Raw genomic sequence first — 19,991 nt, 5'->3', positions numbered from 1 at the left:
AGCCACTTAAAATTTGTGGCCTCAGAGTGTAATTCTTTAAAACTGAAGGAAAAAATCAATCATTAAGATAACCGAAGACTTCCTAATTGAAAATATTTATGATTCTAAATTGATATTTTTAGGAAATACACAAGGACAAAAAATTGTGGGTTTTTTTTTTTGGTTTAAATGATCCATGTAATTGTTTTATGTCTTTGGTTCAGTAGACAAAGGCATGCTATGTCTGGCTGCTACTGTATATCATTGCTATGTGTAAAGTCTAAGTATTTACTGCTTTCCTAGAAAAGAGAACAGGTTTAAGAAAACATCATTTAAGGTCATACAAGCAAACTGTGGGGAATCTTTAAAACAGCTTTTCAAAAAAATTGAACTGAGTTCAGGTCTTTAAAGTTTGGCCAAAGAAGGCAAACAATTTCAAATATTTGCTGAGGCAAGTAGTGCTTATGACATTAATAATCAGTGTGTCTTTTCTGGAAATTATTGATTTTTCTTATAGTTCTGATGCCATTGGTGGGATATTTGGAACTCAAGATTGCTAACACAAATGTTCATTATATCTTCTCCATGTCCTTTTATGGTGATTTATATATAATACCCAAATGGAAGTTATGACAGTTAAGCAAAATTATTTTGAAAATTTAGATGTGGTAACAAATAAGCCAGTTTGTCTGATTCCCTACTAACTATCTGAAGAAAACCAACATATAAAAATTTGTATATGCCACAATTTTATCCTAGTTCTTCAACCGCTCATCATAATATTAATTAAAGGGATATCTAAGTGTTTGGCCAATGAACTAAAGCTCCTATTTTGAAAATTTAGACCATCTTTGGTTTAGAAAATTCTTTTACTTGTTGTAACGGCCAAGTCCACATTCAATAGGATGTGGAAAAAGATGAAAAGTGTGTTTCAAATCAACACATGCCCATGATTATGAAGTCTGGAACACACTTCAACTTATAAATTAAAAATTTCGCCACTTGAACTTAGATAAAAAGATTCACATTCCTTAAAAAAAAAGACACCTTTGAAACATGTATTTTCCCAACTTGTCTTACTCATATTTAGTCAAGTTGAAGGAGAAAAACAACAACGACAACAACAAAAACAGCTAATTGCCCATTGTGTGTTGGGATACAGGAGATTCTTCAGAGGTGCAGTTGGGGCTCCTAGCATTTGCTCTCATCAAAAGTTGGCAGATGAGCCAACAGCTGAGCCTTTTCTTCTCAAGGGTTGCGTTAGGGTTGTAGTTCCCAGTTCTGTCTAAATCTAAGCCAAAGGGAGGGGGAAAGCACAATGTGTTTTAAATAATGCAGCCCAAATCATTTTGGGTAGCTAGAATTTTATAAGAGAAGGCAGCCAGAAAATTTCTGTTCTGGTGCTGTTGGAAAAAAGCCATCCTCCAATCTTTGTTAGTCAATTTCCATCTCTTAGACACCAAAGAGGAACTCAGAGGAGACAATTTGGTTTACTGATTAGAGCAGGGAAAAGTGTTAACATCTGTCCAATCTGGATGTTCGGTTTATAGCCATTTGTTACATTAATCTCTATGTCTTTGAGTATCTGAGAATTTTTATAATACAAAAATAAATGTGATTTGGAAATAGATTTATGTTTCAAATTCCTATCACCTTACTTTCTAGCTTTGGTAGCTCTAGACTGGTTATTTAGCTTGTCAGAACTTCAATGTACTCATTAGCATAATTTAAATAATGATAGCCCCAACTAGGATATGTCTAATGTAATGTATATGTGGCCTAATAAGTGGCTGATGTCTCCACTCTAGTGGTTGACATCCAATTTTAAAGAAAAAACTCGGCAGAGAGGAGCAATTCCCAGGCAAAATTGCTTTGAAGTCATGAACAACACATGCTCTTCTAGATCTTATAGTTACTTCTGGATTAAGTCAGATCACCAGAGATCTGTGTATCTGCACCATATCCTACATACTGAGGGTCTGTCAAGATGTTTACACTTGATTGTTCTTGGGAATCATGCCATGAACTTTTAGTGTTGAAAACTGTTCAAATAGCTCTATAAAACTTTTGCACACTCCATAAGTGTGCTGTGGGGATGTGGTTCACTGTCTGACACTGGACCCTTAAATAACTCTCATGGGAGACATTCCTGTTGGATTGTAACATCTCAAATAGTTGTTTCTTCTGAATGACTTCTTCTCCCACCCCCCCACCCCCCCATCTTAAAACAGTATGAATTGTTAAAATTATTGGGTTTACCTTTAGGAGCTGGTAGCTAGAATTTAGGAGCCAAATCAGTGATCTTCCCAAATCTACTCTTTCTTTCCTAAATGGTATAAAGCTCTGAAGTCTCCTTATTCCCCAATTCATTGTATATCTGTGCCCTCGTTTTGCTGTTTTATTTCCCATCTATTTTAAATTGATATCATATTTCCGTATTTTAGTTTTTCTTAAAAATCACTTGATTTCTTTCTCAGTAGAATGAAAAGCCAGTTACATAAATACATCAATGGCCAATTCATATGTAACAATTGTCATTATGTGTAACAATGGAAATATGAAGTAGAGCTAGGAAGAGAGAAGAACAAAAGCTGTGCATGCCTCTGAAGGGGTTGACTGATACTATAGCCAAGTTTTATAATCTGAAAACAAGTTAATACCTTACACGCCAGCTTTGTAAGTAGCAGATAATTCAGGGCCTGGGAGATATGTACATAAACATTTGAACACAACATTATTGAATACAACCATTTTGCATGTCTATCACGAGCAGATCCTGAGTTCAATCCCACATGCCACATGGCCCCTGCAATTTCTCCGGATATCAACTTGGCTGGAAATTGATCCCACTCCAACTGCCAGTATTTCTGAGTGTAGTCTCTATGTTTTAAAAAAAGAAGAAAAAAATATGCGAAGCTAATTATGGTACACTTGATGTATCCAAGTTTTTCCTATGAAGGCTCTAGTGAGAAGAGCATGGTGACAAGTTCAGAATATCTTCCAGAGTATTTGTTTCAGGATGAGGAAGAAGAAGGCATGGCAGAGGACACTACATGTGAAAAATGGAATTGATGAGTGTGGGAATAAGACCTAGCATGAAAAGAACACATAGATTATGTTACTGCATTGGAGAGAAACCATATTCAGCTGGGTTGGGAAATTAATTTTCAGAACACAATGATAGGTCAGGACTGTAGTCTTAGCCAGAGGAGTTTGGTGAAGTATGGTGGTCTCTATGGTATAATTTTGGGGAGGGACTAGATAAATGCCAAAAACTTAACTCAGAATGATCACGATCATGATCATCCTATTGTTCATCGATTGCCTCGAGCAGGCACCAGTAGTGTCTCCTTCGTCCTAGTCCTGAGATTTTAAGAAGTGCCATATTCAAGGCTCTTTCAGGGTTAAGACAATGAGACCATCATTGTTACTGGTATTTGGCATATTGGGTACGCCACGGGGAGTTTGCCAGACTCTGCCGTGTGGGCAGGTCACATTCAGTAGCCTGCCAGGTTGTCCAAAGCAAGAATGAGATAATAAGATGCGTTCGTGGCCATGCACTTCCGTGAGCTGGGTTTTATAGTCTCTGGGTCTTGGCCGTTGATGGGATTACACAGCCCTGGGGGCCAGTTAGTGGATGTGACCCCTGCCTACTGGAAGATGGAGGATCTGGGTGGAGGATGCTCAGCCCCGATCAGAGCAGGTTTGGAGATCTCAGCCCCAGGACCCTCATGCCTTTGTTCCTCCGCCGGTAACTTCATGCATGTGGAGAGTGGTCTCAGCATGGTTGTGGCTGGTTCTGGAGGTCTTCGGCTGCTGGGGCTTTCCTCTGGGTGGGGAGGGAAACTCAACTTGCCCCCCTCCAAGGGGCCCCAGCGAGGACAGTCAGGCGTGGGCGGGCAGGAGATGGGCGCTGACCCCCTTCGTGGGGGGGAGGGGAGTGGGGATGCGTGCATTTATCAGATTACCTGGTTGATCCTGCTAGTAGCATATGCTTGTCTAAGTCAGAATGAAGATTTAAAAACTGATATTTTTCTCCCTCATACATAGAAGGTGGTGGTCAGAGAGAGGATATTAAGCCTAAGGGTGGAAGGCGAGTGATATTTGTCTGCTAATCTTTTCTGTTACTTGTAAGAACTGGGACAATATCACACAAGTTTTGTTAAAGCTTATGCCATGCAAGTTCAGAGTTGTTAAGCTTATGAATTCTTTATTCTAAAATTGTTATCTCAAATATTCCCTCATAACATCCTATTTCAGGTAATGGAGCGCTAAAAGTGTTTCTTCAAAGACAATTTTATATGCAAGATCCTAGTTGATCATTTGGAGACCTCCAATCACTGAAGATAATTTGGGAGTGGGGTCTCAAAAGAGGTCACAGGTAAATTCTGGGGAAAATCCTTATATTTTCTGAATAATATTGTTATTGACAAAACAATTTCACTTCTATAAATAGTTCCTTCTTAAGTGATTCAAGCTATAAATATGTCAATTCTATGTCTTGAAATTACTTATTTCATTGTTCATCATTCATTATTCATTTACATGAAATCTACTGATTTCTCAATGAAACTTCCTACTTTAAAATGATCCAAGAACACTGAAGCCTATTTAGTTGAAGGGACTTTTGTACTGTTTATATTCCCCAATAGAGTAAGAACCAGAGGAGGACAGAGGGGAAAATATGAGAAAGGGATGAGAGTGTAAAAATTAAAATGACCCCTGTCTATTCCTGTTTCTACTTGGAGTCCCAGAGTGTTTCTTTAGAGACTTTTCATGCATATTAGAACAAAATGCTTTTTGTTTGTTTGGTTGGTTGTTTGTTTGATCTGGGACCACACCCTGTAGTGCTTAGGGCTTACTCCTGCCTCTGAGCTCAGGGATCACTCCTGCTGGTGCTCAGGATATAGGGTCAACTGTGTGCAAGGCAAGTGCCTCAGCCTCTGTATTTTCTTTCTAGTCCAGAACATAATGCATTTATTAATATTAGGGAACTCTTGCTCTGTGCCCATTCCCAGAAAGCGTTGAATACCCACTTTGGGTACAAATTTGTAGCTCCTTAGCTCCTAATCTGCATAGCTAATGTGATCTAAAGTCAGCTTGATATTCCTCCTCTTTCCTGGTGCTGACTCTTGAGTAATATCCCTGTTTATCCCAACGTTTCTTTGACATCCCACAGTGAATAGGGATTATGAATCTTGGATTATCCTTCACCCTTAATCCTCGATTAATTAGGTAAATTAACTCCTTCACAACCACTAGCTTTTGTCTTCAAGGAAAGATAGTCCTGTCTGAGTCATACAAGATTTTGTTATATCATTTCCCCCAGTTACTCGACATCTGCATACTATGATAAAGACACTGAAGAGACTATCCCTTGAATATAGATGGTTCACTCATGATGGGGCTGGAGCAATAGCACAGTGGTAGGGCGTTTGCCTTGCGTGCAGCTGGCCCTGTGTAGCCAGTTTCAATACCTCAGCCTCTCTCGGAGAGCCTGGCAAGCTAGGAAGAGTATCTTGCCCACACGGCAAAGCCTGGGAAGCTACCCGTCACTTATTCAATGTGCCAAACACAGTAACAACAAGTCTCATGATGGAGACTTACTGGGCCCGCTCGAGCAAATCGACGTGAACTCATGAGGACTTGCTGTCTGTCCTTAGAACTAAAGTATGTGAGCATAGATTAAATTTTTCTGTCACCTGGTATTCACACCTTGCTCCATAAGCCAGTGAGGCCACTTGCACTATTTATCTTCATCTCACTGTCACTGTCACTGTCCTCCCATTTGTTCATCGATTTGCTTGAGCGGGCCCATAACATCTCCATTTTGAGACTTGTTGTTACTGTGTTTGGCATATCAAATACATCATGGGTAGCTTGCCAGGCTTTGCGAGGTACTCTCAGTAGCTTGCCCGGCTCTCAGAGAGGGGCAGAGGAATCGAAGCCGACTCGGCCAGGCTGGCTGCATGCAAGGCAAATGCCCTACCACTGTGCTATCGCTCCAGCCCATCTTCATCACATATGTGGAAATTGAGATTCAGAGAAAGCTGAGTTTCTCAAGGCCACATGTTGATCTTCTTTGACGTCTCAACACAATGTCTTAGCTAAAGGGCAGAGATGTCAGCAATGCAGGGAATTGTTGAGAATATTAGCAGTTTAAGTAATCATATTAATAGTATAAAGTAATAAAGAATGAATCCTGATTAGATAGCTTTGTCTGGAAAAGTACTTAATGATTATGTATGTGGATGATAAGTTTTTATGGAAATATGATTCTGCAGTTATGGGATAAAAGAAAGAAGAATTATTTCTGGATATATTCTTTAAACAAGTTATTGACATTTATAATAAAAATGAGAAACAACAATAAAAGAGTTGAATTTCTAGAATTATTGAATCAGCTTGTGTCACATTGACTCTATTTGATATGGTTGGACTTCCAATAGTCTCCTTTACAATATTCTTACCAGCTTATTAGTTTTATGTTACAATTGCAGCCTCTGTTTTCTGAGAACCAATAAAACCAAAAGCTTTATATAAATGAGTAGGAATTTTGTTGACATTATTTTTTTGGATTTGGGGCCATACCCAGCTGTGCCCAGGGATGCTCCTGGATCTGTGCTCATGAATCACTCCTAGAAGTGTTCAAGAGATCATATGTGTTGGTGGGGATCAAACCCAGGTTAGTCAACTACAAGACAAGCACCTTACAGACAGCACCATCTCTATGCCACTAGAAGGCATTTTAAATGTCACCTTTTGATATTGTATGGAATCAGGCAGGGTTTGGCAGTACCAGAACAAACCAAGACTGCTTAGAAAGGCAACACATTAGGAGGGGTGCAGGAATAGAAGATAAAGAAGCAGAAAGGTGACAGATCCTAGGTTTGTGACAAGGTAGACGATATATCTTTCTGTAAATTTACATCTAAAATATAAAATGTCTATCTTTAAGTAAACCAAATTGTCCAGGAAGCAAAAAAGACCAAACTTAATAAAACTAAACAACAATGATAATGACAACTATGCAACCCCAAAACAACCAATGTCAGACATTCAGCCTGCCAGGAAATGGCTAAATATGTAACAGGGGACATATGGGTTTGAAATTTGAGTTGGGAACTCAACAGGTTCTCATCATACTGCTCCTATCAGCCACACACGTGGTTCTCTCAGAGCTGGGAGTATGGTACAAGGGACAAGCCAAGAGCTCATTCTATGACCCAGGTTAGTTTTCTTTGCTCTATCCTTTTTAATTCTCCAATATGTCAGGAAACTTCATTAACTCCATAGACATGAGAACTTCCAAAACATTAAGAATATATTTGAGTGGGCTTGTCTAGTGGAGTGCTTAACATTAAACAATCTTCAGAGAAATTTCAAACAGTTGCTCAGGCAAACGCCAAATGGTATCCTCAATTAGAAAAGGTAACTTAAAAACTGGCAAATATTTATTGGACATATATAATATACTAGTCACTGTGCTCAATATTTTGAAAAAGGTGGAAGTAATAGGCAGAGTCCTTAACCAAATGGACCTCAGTTTTGAGGTCAAATGAATGTATCTGCTAAGTTAAAGCAGAGGTCATTAAAGAACAGAAAGATCTGGGTGTTCTAAGAGATAATAAGTTCTTAAATTGCATAGAGGTGATCTATAAATAGTGATTTTATGAGTTAATAATTGGAAAGACAGGAATAAAAAAGAATGCTTCTATCAGAGGATACAGCTCACAGTTTCTGGTTTAGAAAAGTCCTCAGTGTGTTTGAGGAATGAAATCAAGTCTTCTTTGGCTGGCAGTCAAGGAGAATGGCATGAGATAGAGCTCTGGAGAGATTGACTCCTGATGACATGGAATTTGTAGGCTATTTTGTATGTCTTGTGGAAGTGAAGAAAAATGAATACTTATATTTTATGAATTTTACTGTTGAACAGAGAAGTTTAGGATTAGAATCCATCAAACCAATAATGAGACTATGATGATTTAAAAAAAAGATGATAATGTCCTGGATGATAATGAATTCAGTAGTGATATAAATCATTGAATTGATCTGAGCTACATCTTGAATTGACAATCAAGAATATAGAAAACTTAGAACTCTTAAATTCAGAGGATAGGAAGAGAAATGATAGACTATAAAAAATACTGAGAAATACCAACCATGGTAGTATCAGAAATCCTAATGGATGTTAGTGTCAGGGGTGCCTTAACGAAACCACGTAAAGAATCAGAGAGAATGAGAAAATAAAAAAATAAAGAAATGTGACTTGTCAAACTGGAGGTCTTTATGACCTTCAAAAGAGAGGTTTGAGGAGAGCAGTGATAAATGATAAGTTCCTGGCCAGAATAATTGAAATGGCAAGAGAGAAAATGAAAGTAAGAGATATAATGAAAGCTCCTGCAAAGTTTGACTTCTCTTAACAGATGAGAGTTCTTCATTTGATGTCTATAGAGTTAAAGCAACGCATGCCTGTCATCACATTGATCAAACAGGACGCTCTCCAATTGCAGATACTCTGGTGTGTTAAAGAGGGCTATTTTTGGATATCCATTTTTTATTACACTATCCAAGACAGCAATCACTAGCCATGTGTGGCCATCTGAATTTATGTTAATTAAAATTAAGTTAAAAATTAAAATTCAGTTGTTCAGTTGTACCAGCTAAATTTCTAAGGGTTCTTAAACTATACTTTTAAATAACCACCATAAAAGATTTCTGAAGTAATTTTTCATTCAATTTGGGTACTATCTGTTTGGTTTACTTTGCTTTTTGGATCATACCTGGCATGCTCAGGGCTCTCTTGCCTTGGTGTTTAAGGGTAGCTCTCAGTGATATTCAGAGGACTGTGCCAGGCTGGTGCTGGAACCTGAGGATACCACATACAAAGATGTGCCCTGGCACTTTGAGCTATATCCTGAATTGAATGTCTGAAATGTTGAAAGTGAAGGGGACATTTTTTCTACTAAGGATAAGAAGCTTAACCCAATCCTGCCATGGGAAAACCAGGGCATATTCAACCTCAACTGGCCTACTGAACTAGACATATTCAACTTCTATTAGTTTGATCATTTTAGCAACATTAAATCTGTCTGATATTTATCTCTAAACTGACAACACTTGAGTAAAACAAATGGTTTAAACACTGAAGAATATATAAGTACATGTGGTACAACCTCTAAGATTGAGTTCTGAGTTTTCCTCCTTGGTTATAGGTTATACTTGAATGGAATATGCAAAAAAGTACAATATTATTTTTCAATTTAAGTTATGTAGAGGTCAAGGCTTTCATCTTCAGCTTTTCCCCTAGTTTGCCTGCCCTAAAGGAGCCCTCTTATGCTCTGTTTGCTGGAGAGGATCTCCCAGGACAAAGACGTAAAATAGGTCTCTGACTAACAGAGAATGAAAATGGAGGCACCCAGAAAAACAATGGGCATTGAAATGAGGATTTGCAATAATTGTGAGTAAGCTACAAACCTGACTGTCCCCCATTAGGTCTTAGATAAAATTGATTTCCCTGGCCAACAGCATGAAGGCATACTCTTGAGATATTGGGAACAAGAGACACCTACTTAAACCACACTTCAGATTCCTTAGTGATCACTTATGACTATCTTTGGCATCATGTACCCTTATAGTGTTCCCTTCTCTATCCTAGTTGCTCAACCATCCCTCTTATCGCCCCTGCCCTTCAACTGCTTGCGGCAAGTTTCCAACCATGGACCGTTCCCTTTGGCCCTTGTTTCCACTGTCCTTGGGTTCTAGTCTGGTAACATTTTTTTTAACAAGACACAAATGAGTCCAATCATTTTACATCTGTCCCTCTCCCTCTGACTCATTTTTCACTCAGCATGATACTCTCCATGTTCTTCCATTTATATGCAAATGTTGTTACTTCATTTTTTTGGTGACTGCATAGTATTCCATTGTGTAGATGTATCATAATTTCTTTATCCAGTCATGTGTTCTCAGTCACTGGGTTGCTTCCAGATTCTGGCTATTGTGAATAGTGCTGCAATGAATAAAAATGAAGATGGATTTTCTGTGGTGTGTTTTGGGCCCCCAGAGAGGAACAGAGGGAAACTGGGGATATTGGTGGTGGGAAATGCACACTGGTAAAGGGATGGGTGATGAAATATTGTACGACTGAACTCAATCATGAACAGTTTTGTAACTGTGTATCTCATGGTGATTCATTAAAAAATATTCTTCCAGCATGCAAAAAGAAAAAAAAAGATTTTTGACAGAAACTTGGAGAAAAATAAATTTTTTCTGTTTTACTCTACTAAGTTTTGAAATGATCTGCCATACAGCAATAGATTATCTCAAGTAATACATTTGGGTGGCTTACAGTGCTGTTCTATCAACTTGAAAGGATTTGGGTGTTGGTGTGCAAGCAATTTTTTTATTGCTCATCTTTCTCAAGGCAATCTCCTTTTCTTTTTGTCTTTTTGTTTTCTGCTCTTGGGGAAGGTGTGACTTGAAGAGCACCACTGCAAGTCTTGAGTTATATTTTCAACGTGAAAAAAATAAAATTAATGACTTAGTAAAATATTTTTTCTTTTTATCCATTTATAGAAGATGGGCAATCTTTTTCTTGGAAAGACAGTAGTACCACAGCATAAACAAAAAAAGTAAGAACTCTATAGAAAGATATTTAAAATGAAAACAGCATGTTTTCTTGTGTTAACTGTTTGCTCTACTTTCTGATATCTATTAAGACCTTGTTTTATTTTCTTTTGATTCATGCATCTGCGTGTTTATGAACAAATTGAATTGTTAATACTGGTATTTTGATCCAGGTTTCTTAGGTTTCATTCACTGAGAATAGTAATGAACAAGGTCCTCTGACTGCATTTTAATCTCCATCACCAGTATTGATACAGTAAACTTTAACTGGGTTCTAGTATCTTTGAAGAACATCTATGACATCTATAGAATGTATATTTTCTTTATAATTATGAAATTCTTACTGTATTTAAATGTCTTTTACTACAGAAACCAAAAGCTTGGATAGTCTTAAAGAATTCACTCAGAACAGAGGATGTATAACTTAATGAATCCACAGAGGTGATATTTACAAAATTACACCACAAAGCCAATTTTAAAGGTAGAAAGATGTAAATATTGTGCAAGTGGATTCAGAATTTAAAGTCTGAAACATTAAGTGTTTTTCAATTACCAGTCAGTAAATGAAAATACTCAGGCATCCCAAATCCCTTCAATGTGACAATAACGAGGATATAGAATAAAGGTTGACTTTAAGTATCATGAGGGCGAAGATAAGTAGACATTCCAAGTGAGGAAAATACAAAACATCAAGAGAAGGAAAAGTATTTGTGATTCTATGGAGGAAAATAATCAGTAGTTATCTGATGAGGTCAGAACAAAAAACACTCAGTATAGCAATGATGGCCTGAATCATTGCAAAATTAGCCACCTACTTCTAAGACTTCAGGGGCAGCACAATTACTGTAGCTGGCATCATAAAAATAACATTTCAAACTGAGGCTCACAAAATATGTTTAGTTAAGAACCTTTCTTGCTATCTCAATTAAAATCACTGAGTTACTTGCCATACTGTAAATACAAGTGTCACTCTGGAATTCTCTTTCTGCTCAATATGGGTGAGGAAGCTTAGAGATTTGGAGAAGTCCTGTGAGAGTGATGTATAAAAGTTCTCCAGGGATTTTAGAACCTTCTTGGGGAAAATAATTTTTAAACACTAGATCAATTTTTTTTCATCACACCCGGCGATGCTCAGAGGTTACTCCTGGCTTTGCACTCAGGAATCACTCCTGGCAGTGCTCAGGGGACAATATGGGATGCTGGGAATCGAACCCAGGTCTGCCGCATGCAAGGCAAACGCCTTACCCACTGTGCTATTGCTCCAGCCCCAACACTGGAACAATTTGAACCGTGCCTTCATGAAACTGGGAAAGATAATTTATCTATAGTTACAGGAGCCAAAAATACTTGATGGCTATGACCACGATGTAAATTCAAGATGTGAAAAATTATCAGGAATTTTCTGGCACCAGGTGACACATTAATCCTAATTTTCAGGAAGTCTGCTGAAGAATATGATGGGAAATTCACTGTAGAAGTGGAACAGAGGCAAACTCCATGGATTTCTCTGATTTCATGGAGCACGATAGATTTCAAAACAGTTTTCTTTAGAGAACACTCAAATGTTCCTCTTCTGTCCTGTTTCACATTATGTTTGATTACTGAATCAAACTTTCTTTTCTATCTCTTATAGAAATTATACTACTCCTTTAACTTTCTTATGAATGAACATTTTCCATGAATTTTAACCCATCCTCCCTCCTACTTATGTTACATTCTGAAGCTCACTTTGTCTTTGTGCTCAAATAGCCCTGTTGCTCAGGTCAATGGGTAACTAAATAACTGTGGGTATGGGCGGGCGCATGCATGTCTGTCTTTTTTCCTTGCTCTCTAAATTTGATTATAAGCCCCTAGAGGGCAAGGAGTCTGCTTGACATATCACTGTGCCCACCTTCTACACCATATTCACTGAAGTGCTCTGAACACAGCAAGTGCCTTGACTATTGGGGTGGACCCATAGATGACACACTCCAGGCAAAATGAGTTCATTCTGAGAGAATCTCAGTCTTATAAAGACTGGAGAACATGTTTAAGATAGATGTGATTTATAGTGGAGGTTTAAGTTTTAGGAACCATTAAAGCCAACCTTATTCTGAACTGCCAGTTTTGAAGGTTTAGGAGATAGAGTTGCCCTTATGAAGGATAAAGTCGTAATGGGAGGAAATTGTGATGATTAATAGCTTATAACCCCTAGAGGCAATCCTGTGAAAAGATCTGCAATTTATATTGAATAAACATTGCATGCTTACTATTAGGTTAAAATTACCATAATTTACCCCCCAGTTACACCCAGTTAGGTTATTATTATTTCTAATTCACAAAGGAAGAAAATAGGGTTGAACAGAAATGCCAGTTATAGGCTATGGAGAGAGGAGAATTCAGATCAGGAAGAAGGACGTCTGATTTTAACTCTATGGAACACAACTCCCTTCTGGGTGCTAATTTTTCCAAGAGCAATACTTTTCTATTTTCAAACTGAAGTCAGGAAAAAGGGTATAGAGTTTAAGGGTTTCTTTTGATATCAATCAGATATGAATTGTTATATAGATTGAAAACAAATGAGTACTTAGAACTTTAAAACAAACTATCCAAACACATCTAGAGGCAGTACTTAGGACATAATTTATCTCCCTGTGATCTCTCAAATAAAATCAATAAATATTATGTTTTATGATGACTAGGTTCATTTGGAGAGTCACTTGGTGCTATTTACGGTAGACACCACCTACTCTACTCTTCCCCTCTCTATATTATTTTTCTGCTTAATAGAAGAATCTTTTGGATTTTGACCCATATCTTGTGGTGCTCTTATAAAGAGGTAATCCCAGGTCAGTTGTGACTCCTGTTGGTGATCAGGTATGTATTCAGTGCCAGGGATTAAACAGGGGGCCTCTCCATATGCAAAACATGTGTCCAACCTGTTGAGATCTCCCTGGTCCTCTGCTCAATGATTCTTGATGGGGTGTGTTTTTGGCAGGTTTGGGGGTAAAGGTGGTCGTGGTGACTACTTTATTACAGAATTTGTTCACTTTCTTCTAACTGTCTAGAGGCCACATGCAAGAAAAAGCAAGTGACTTAGGTTCAGCTAGTTTGATCCCTTCATCTGAGAATGTCATCTGGGTGGTCTTGCTTTGAGATAGTCTAGCCCCACTGAAGTGATGGCACCTTGGAGTCTGCATTCAGAGTGGCATCATTTGGACAGCGGCAGTTGTGACAATGCATTTTCCAGATTATTTTTCCTCCCCAGCCTCCTTCCTGTCTTATTACTTGCAAAAACTATATATTTTTCTGATTTATTTAACAGCTACTAACTTTTTGAATCATTATCACTCGAACTTAACTCACGTTATTGTCTGTGCTTGCACCCAAAGGTGTGTTTAAGTGAGAATTCAATAGAAGACAAAAAACCATAGAAGCCTGATCACAGATGGTAAGGATTGATTTAATCTCTCTAGCTTTAATTTTTGACAGGGACATGTGAATGTTTTTCAAAACACAGTGATTCACAACCCAAACACATTCCTTCAGGTGCTCAGGGTTAATGACCAATGTCAAAATAGATGAAATTTTTGTCTAGACTAATGTTTAGCCTAGAGATGGTTGCTTCTCAGGGTGGGGCACCTAAGTACAAGGTGCACAAAATTGCGAGGCTGAGTGCTACAGGACATGGAACAGTCACGTTGAAGTAATTCCCATCTGCATAAACAGGTGTGTGATTCCCATAATTCCCAGCATCTTTGAGTCTTGGTAGTTTTTATGTTCACTGGGGATTAGTATATACACTAATTCTATTGGTGATAAGAATTTGGTTGAGGGCCAAAGAAATAGTACAGGGGATAAAGCTCTTGCCTCACAAGCAGCCAAAGCTCAATCTTCGGCATGATATGTGGTTACCCGAGTCCCAACCCCACCCCCAGGAGTGATTTCTTTTCTTTTTTTTCTTTTTTTTAAAATTTATTTATTTATTTATTTTTTAATAGTGAGGCGCCATGAGGTACAGTTGTAGACTTACACATTTTTGTGCTTGGGTTTCGATTATACAATGATCAAACACCCATCCCTCCACCAGTGCGCATTTCCCACCACCACGGATCCCAGCATCCCCTCCCCCCCCCAGCCCCCATCCCACCCTGCCTCTGTGGCAGGGCATTTCCCTCTCTCTCCTTTTGAGTGCCATGGTCAGCAAAAGAGGCATTGAGTGGCAATCATGTTTGGTCGACAGTCTACCCTCAGCATGCTCTCCCATCATGGGCGGATCCTCCCAACACCCTTTATTTGGTGTTCCCTTCTCTTTCTGAGCTCCCCCTTCCCCTAACATGTGTGGTTGTCCTCCAGGTCATTGAGTAAAATTCCCCAGGAGTGATTTCTAAGCACAGAACTGGGAGTAAATCCTGAGCATAATTAGGTGTGCTATAAATAATTTGGCCCCCACCCTAAAAATTTATTAGTCTAAAGTAATTGGAATAAATAAATAAATGTTGATTTGCCAACATTTCCACACATAGTTGAAACCATTGTTCACACAGTGGGAATAGGAAAGGGTATGTATAAATGTCACAAATGGAAAATGGCAAGAATTTTTTTTTAATTATTGATTTCACACTTTTAGTGGAATGGTGTTGTAATTAAATAGCATATGTTATATAGTATACATATATATATTTCTAAGTCTTTATTCAGTCATTCATTGATGAATACTTGGGTTGTTTCCTTACCATGACTATTATGAGTAGTGCTTGAAACATTATAGGTATGCACAACACTTTTCAAATTAGTGTTTTCATTTTTTTCTTTGTTTTTGGCAAAAAAATTGTGATGCTCTGGGATTACTTCTGGCTCTATGCTCAAGAATCACTCCGGGAGGGGGGACTGGAGTGATAGCACAGCGGGTGGGGAGTTTACTTTGCACGAAACCAACCCGGGTTCGATTCTCAGCATCCCATATGATCTCCTGAGCACTGTCAGAAGTAATTATTGAGTACATGAGCCAGGAGTAACCCCTGTGCATCGCTGGATGTGACCCCCCCCCAAAAAAAAATGAAAAAAAAAAAAGAATATCTCCGGGAAGGGCTCAGGGACCTTATAGGGTACTGGGGATTAAACGCCAGTTGGCCACATGCAAAGCAAGCTCTGTACCCATTATTCTGTTTCTTTGACCCCTTGTGTGGCATAATATTCTTTCACTTGATCACCTGACATCTTGTTACTCATCTATTTGCTTGAGTGGGCGCTAGTAATGTGTCCATTCGTCCCTGTTGTGTGCTAGTGTAGCCCAATGGCCTCTGTTTGTTCTAGGAACACGGAGAGCCTCAAACCGATCGTTCAGGGTCTTGACAAAGAAGTCTGACCATCCTGTAGGTGGGCGGCCACGCAGTCTTTTGACATCCTGTGGAATCCAGTCCGTAGCGGCTCTAGTCCAGTGGTCATCTCCAAATCTCATTCCATGTCCAGTCCATCTGATTTTTGACGCAAAAAATTTACCACTACCTCCAATACTCAGCCGCCGCCTCACTCCTGGATGCTTTCCAGACGCTCGGGCCAAGACTCACTCACTAGGGAAGCCCCACAGAACAAGATAAGCGGAACTCTGAAACCTTGGACTCCAGGCTCAATGGATCCTTAGACAGAGATCCTCTGCTTGCTCCCACCAACCACAGGTGATGAAGGGATTAAAACCAGGAGCCCCACCCTACCCTGCCTTGTCTGCTTCCACCAACTACGGACAACCCAGGGATTACACACCCTACCGGTACCAGATAAATACCTCACCAGGACCTCCACTACCTCCGCTACCTCCACTACCCAGCTGCCGCCATACTCCGGGATGCTTCCCAGACCACGCAGCCGCTTCATCATAAGACACTTAATACCCATCTTCCAGGATTGCTGCACCATATTTGATATGGTTCAAACATGGTTTGAACCATGGAAACATCTACAGGGGTGATTAGAGGCCGCCCCAAAAGCCTTTATCCCTCTCGGTGAGCCTGGCAAGCTACTAAGAGTATCCCACCTGCACGGCAGAGCCTGGCAAGCTATCCGTGCGTATTCGATATGCCAAAACCAGTAAACACAATGGGTCTCATTCCCCTGACCCTAAAAGAGCCACCAATATGGCAGCGTTAAGAAGAATGAGGATTAATATTCTTTTGATCACTGTCACTGTCACTGTCCTTCCGTTGTTCATCGATTTGGTCGAGCGGGTCCAGTAACGTCTCCGTTGGAGACTTTGTTGTTACTGTGTTTGGCATATTGGATACGTCACGGGTAGCTTGCCAGGCTTTGCCGTGCGGGCGAGATACTCTCGGTAGCTTGCCAGGCTCTCCGAGAGGGGCAGAGGAATCGAACTCGGGTCGGCCATGTTGGCTGCGTGCAAGGCAAACGCCCTACCGCTGTGCTATCGCTCTAGCTCCTTTATTCTTTTGATAGATATTTAAAAATGGATTGCCAGATGACATGGCAGTTATGATTTTTAAGTTTTTGTAGAGTTACATTATTGCTTTCCCTAGTGTACCCTAACTCTAATAACACAATGATAATTAACAGAGATGAAGAGGGAAAAGCGTAAAAGAAATGGTGAAGGACACAAATGGGTAGAAGTGGATGTAAAATTAGGTATTTGATAGTAAAAATGATGTATCTATTTCTTTACTGTGTTATAAATTTATATTCTTATGACATATAATAGAGTATAAACCAATGTTACCTTTTTATTAAAATTAAAAGGATGAGGCGAGGAACCGGAGTCCTGAAGCAGAGGTAGATATTCTGTTTCCGTAAAGAATCAACAAGGACACAATTTATGGCAATAAACCATTGAATGCTGCAAACCACTAGACAGGATTCTGAATGGACCTTCAGGATAAATATCTGACCTTGATAAAAGTCAACTTGAATTTTAATAAACTTTGAGCTATCTATAAAAAAATTAAAAGGATGTCCTAGGAAAGAAAATGGAGAAAGAAAGAAATGACTAATCTATGCATGTTTAAGTATGTATGTATGTATGTATTTATTTATTTATTGCTTTTTAGATCACATCTGTCGATGTTCAGGGCTTACTCCTGGCTCTGCACTCAGAAATCACTTCTGGCAGTATTTGGGGGGACCATATGGGATGCAGGGGATGAAACTGGGTCAGCCAGGTGCAAGGCAAATGCCTTATCCACTATATTATCACCTCGGTCCCCAGACCTATATACTTTTTAAAAGAACATAAATTTGCACGGGAGCTATAGTTTAGCAAGTCGTGCTGCTTGCCTTGCATCCAATAGACCCAGATTTGATTCCCAACACCCCATATGGTCCCGCAATCCCCACCAGGAGTGATTTCAGAGTGTAGAGCCAGGAATAAGCCCTAAGCACTGTAGGATGTGACCCCTCCCCCCAACACAGAAACAGGGAAATTGACTATACATGTAATGTCTACATTTATATACTTGGGATTTATAGAACTAATATTTTGAAACACTCCTGGCTATGCTCATGATTTAATACTGGCTCTGGGCTCAGGCATCACCCCGGGCAATACTGGTGGACCATTATGTGGTTCTGGGGATTCTGCTAAACCCTGTGCTGTCTCCCTGGCCCATGGGTTGTTGTGTGGAAGGACTTCCAGAAGAGGTGCAGAAAATGTAAAGTAAGATAAGTGCAACAAGCAGTGTTTCTGATTTTTTATCTGAAAAAAAGAAGAGACTATTATGGCATAGATAAATGGAAATGATCACTCTGGATAAGAACTGCATGCTGAAAGTAGATAAAGGAAAAAACATGACCTCTCAGTATCTATATTGCAAACAATATCCAAAAGGGGAGAGACAGAGAGACAGAGACATACAGCGACAGATAGGGACAGAGAGTCATAGAGAGACAGAGAGAGGAGAGACAGAGAGTGCAGTGGTGGTTTGGAGTTGAGGGAGATAAATGGGACATTGGTGGTGAGAAATATACACTGGAGGATGGGTTTTGGAACACTGTATGACTGAAACCTGATCATGAACAGCTTTGTAACTGTATCTTATGGTGACTCAATTAAAAAAAATCAATTTAAAGTGTTGATTCTCTTGAGACTGGAGAGATACCGCTAAGGATTTCAGTCCTTTGAACTGTCTTTGTAAATGGGTCTAATCTCTAGCAATGCATGGCCCCATGAACCTGCAGGTGTGACCTAAGAGTACTAGGAGTAGCCCCTGATTATAAAAAAATAAATTTGAGTTTCACTTCAACAATGGTTTTGGACCAGTAGCAGTTAGAACACTGCACTTATGCTACCTTGGGGCAAGGTGCAATTCTGCAGAAGAGCACTTTAGCACTACTCTGACTACTTAACATAGCTCGTCAAGTGGTAGATACTTACAAAAAGACTGAGGCCATTAAAAATGTTTAGTCATATTGCAGTGCACCTTCCGTTTGGAATCATTCCTATAGTAGTTTACACTCCGGACATAGTTGGTGAGCAAAAGTTCACGAGCAGTATTTTTGTCTCTCTCTGTGAATGGAATTTGATATAATGCTATGGGATCAGTAGTTTATAAGAAAAAAATAAAGCCAAGCCATAGAATAATGAACTATCTTCCAAAGAATTTCTAAACAGGGTTTGCAATGAGAAATTGCAGACCCACAGAGTGCCCCAACCTCTGTATAGTTAGATTAGATGATCATTCTAAATGAACCTTCTAATTTGTGTTCCTAATTCCAAGAACACTTATATAAATGAATTTTTAGAGAGGTAGTTATTACCAAATCAGCAAACAACACCTAAACCACAAGCTGAGTGCAGAGGGTGGAACAGGGAAGCGGAAGGAGGTGCGGCTGATCTGACACGAAGAAATTCTCCTACTCAGAGAATTTTTGGTACCAAAATGCATAAGTGAATATGTCTCCTTGCTGTGTTTCTTCACGTTGAAAGTCTTGTCTATGAGTATGACAGAAAAATAAAGCAAGATGACTTACGAAGGCTAATTTAAAAATATCCATAATTCTTACCTTCGTGAATTTCAGTCTGAACCCATAGGAACTGCTCAAACATATAACTTCCGTCCTTGATGTGGGGTTTTGGTGTGATGCTGTGTTTAAAGGAATGTGCAACCATTAGGCTGTCTCTTGATGGATGAAAAATGTTTCCTCCGCCGTCTTCACAATTAACATTATAGGGCTTTATTTCCTCTCTCGGAAAGACACATCGTTTTTAAAGGTTATTTATTGTTCAGGTAGGTCCTCTCTGTGATTCCTTCCTCTGATGAGGTTATTTGGAATATCAGCCCGCAGACACGCAGTAAAGCTCAGTAGCAGAGAAAATAACAGTGTCGTTAACCTCTTTAACACAGGAGATAAATTAAGACTAATAAGATAGGTATCAGACTTGCAATGGACTTGACAGAGTG

Source organism: Sorex fumeus, unplaced genomic scaffold (assembly GCF_029834395.1).
Source record: "Sorex fumeus unplaced genomic scaffold, SorFum_2.1 ptg000014l, whole genome shotgun sequence".
NCBI lineage: Eukaryota > Metazoa > Chordata > Mammalia > Eulipotyphla > Soricidae > Sorex > Sorex fumeus.
The sequence above is the reverse complement of the archived record's forward strand: the minus strand, read 5'-3'. Positions refer to the sequence as shown.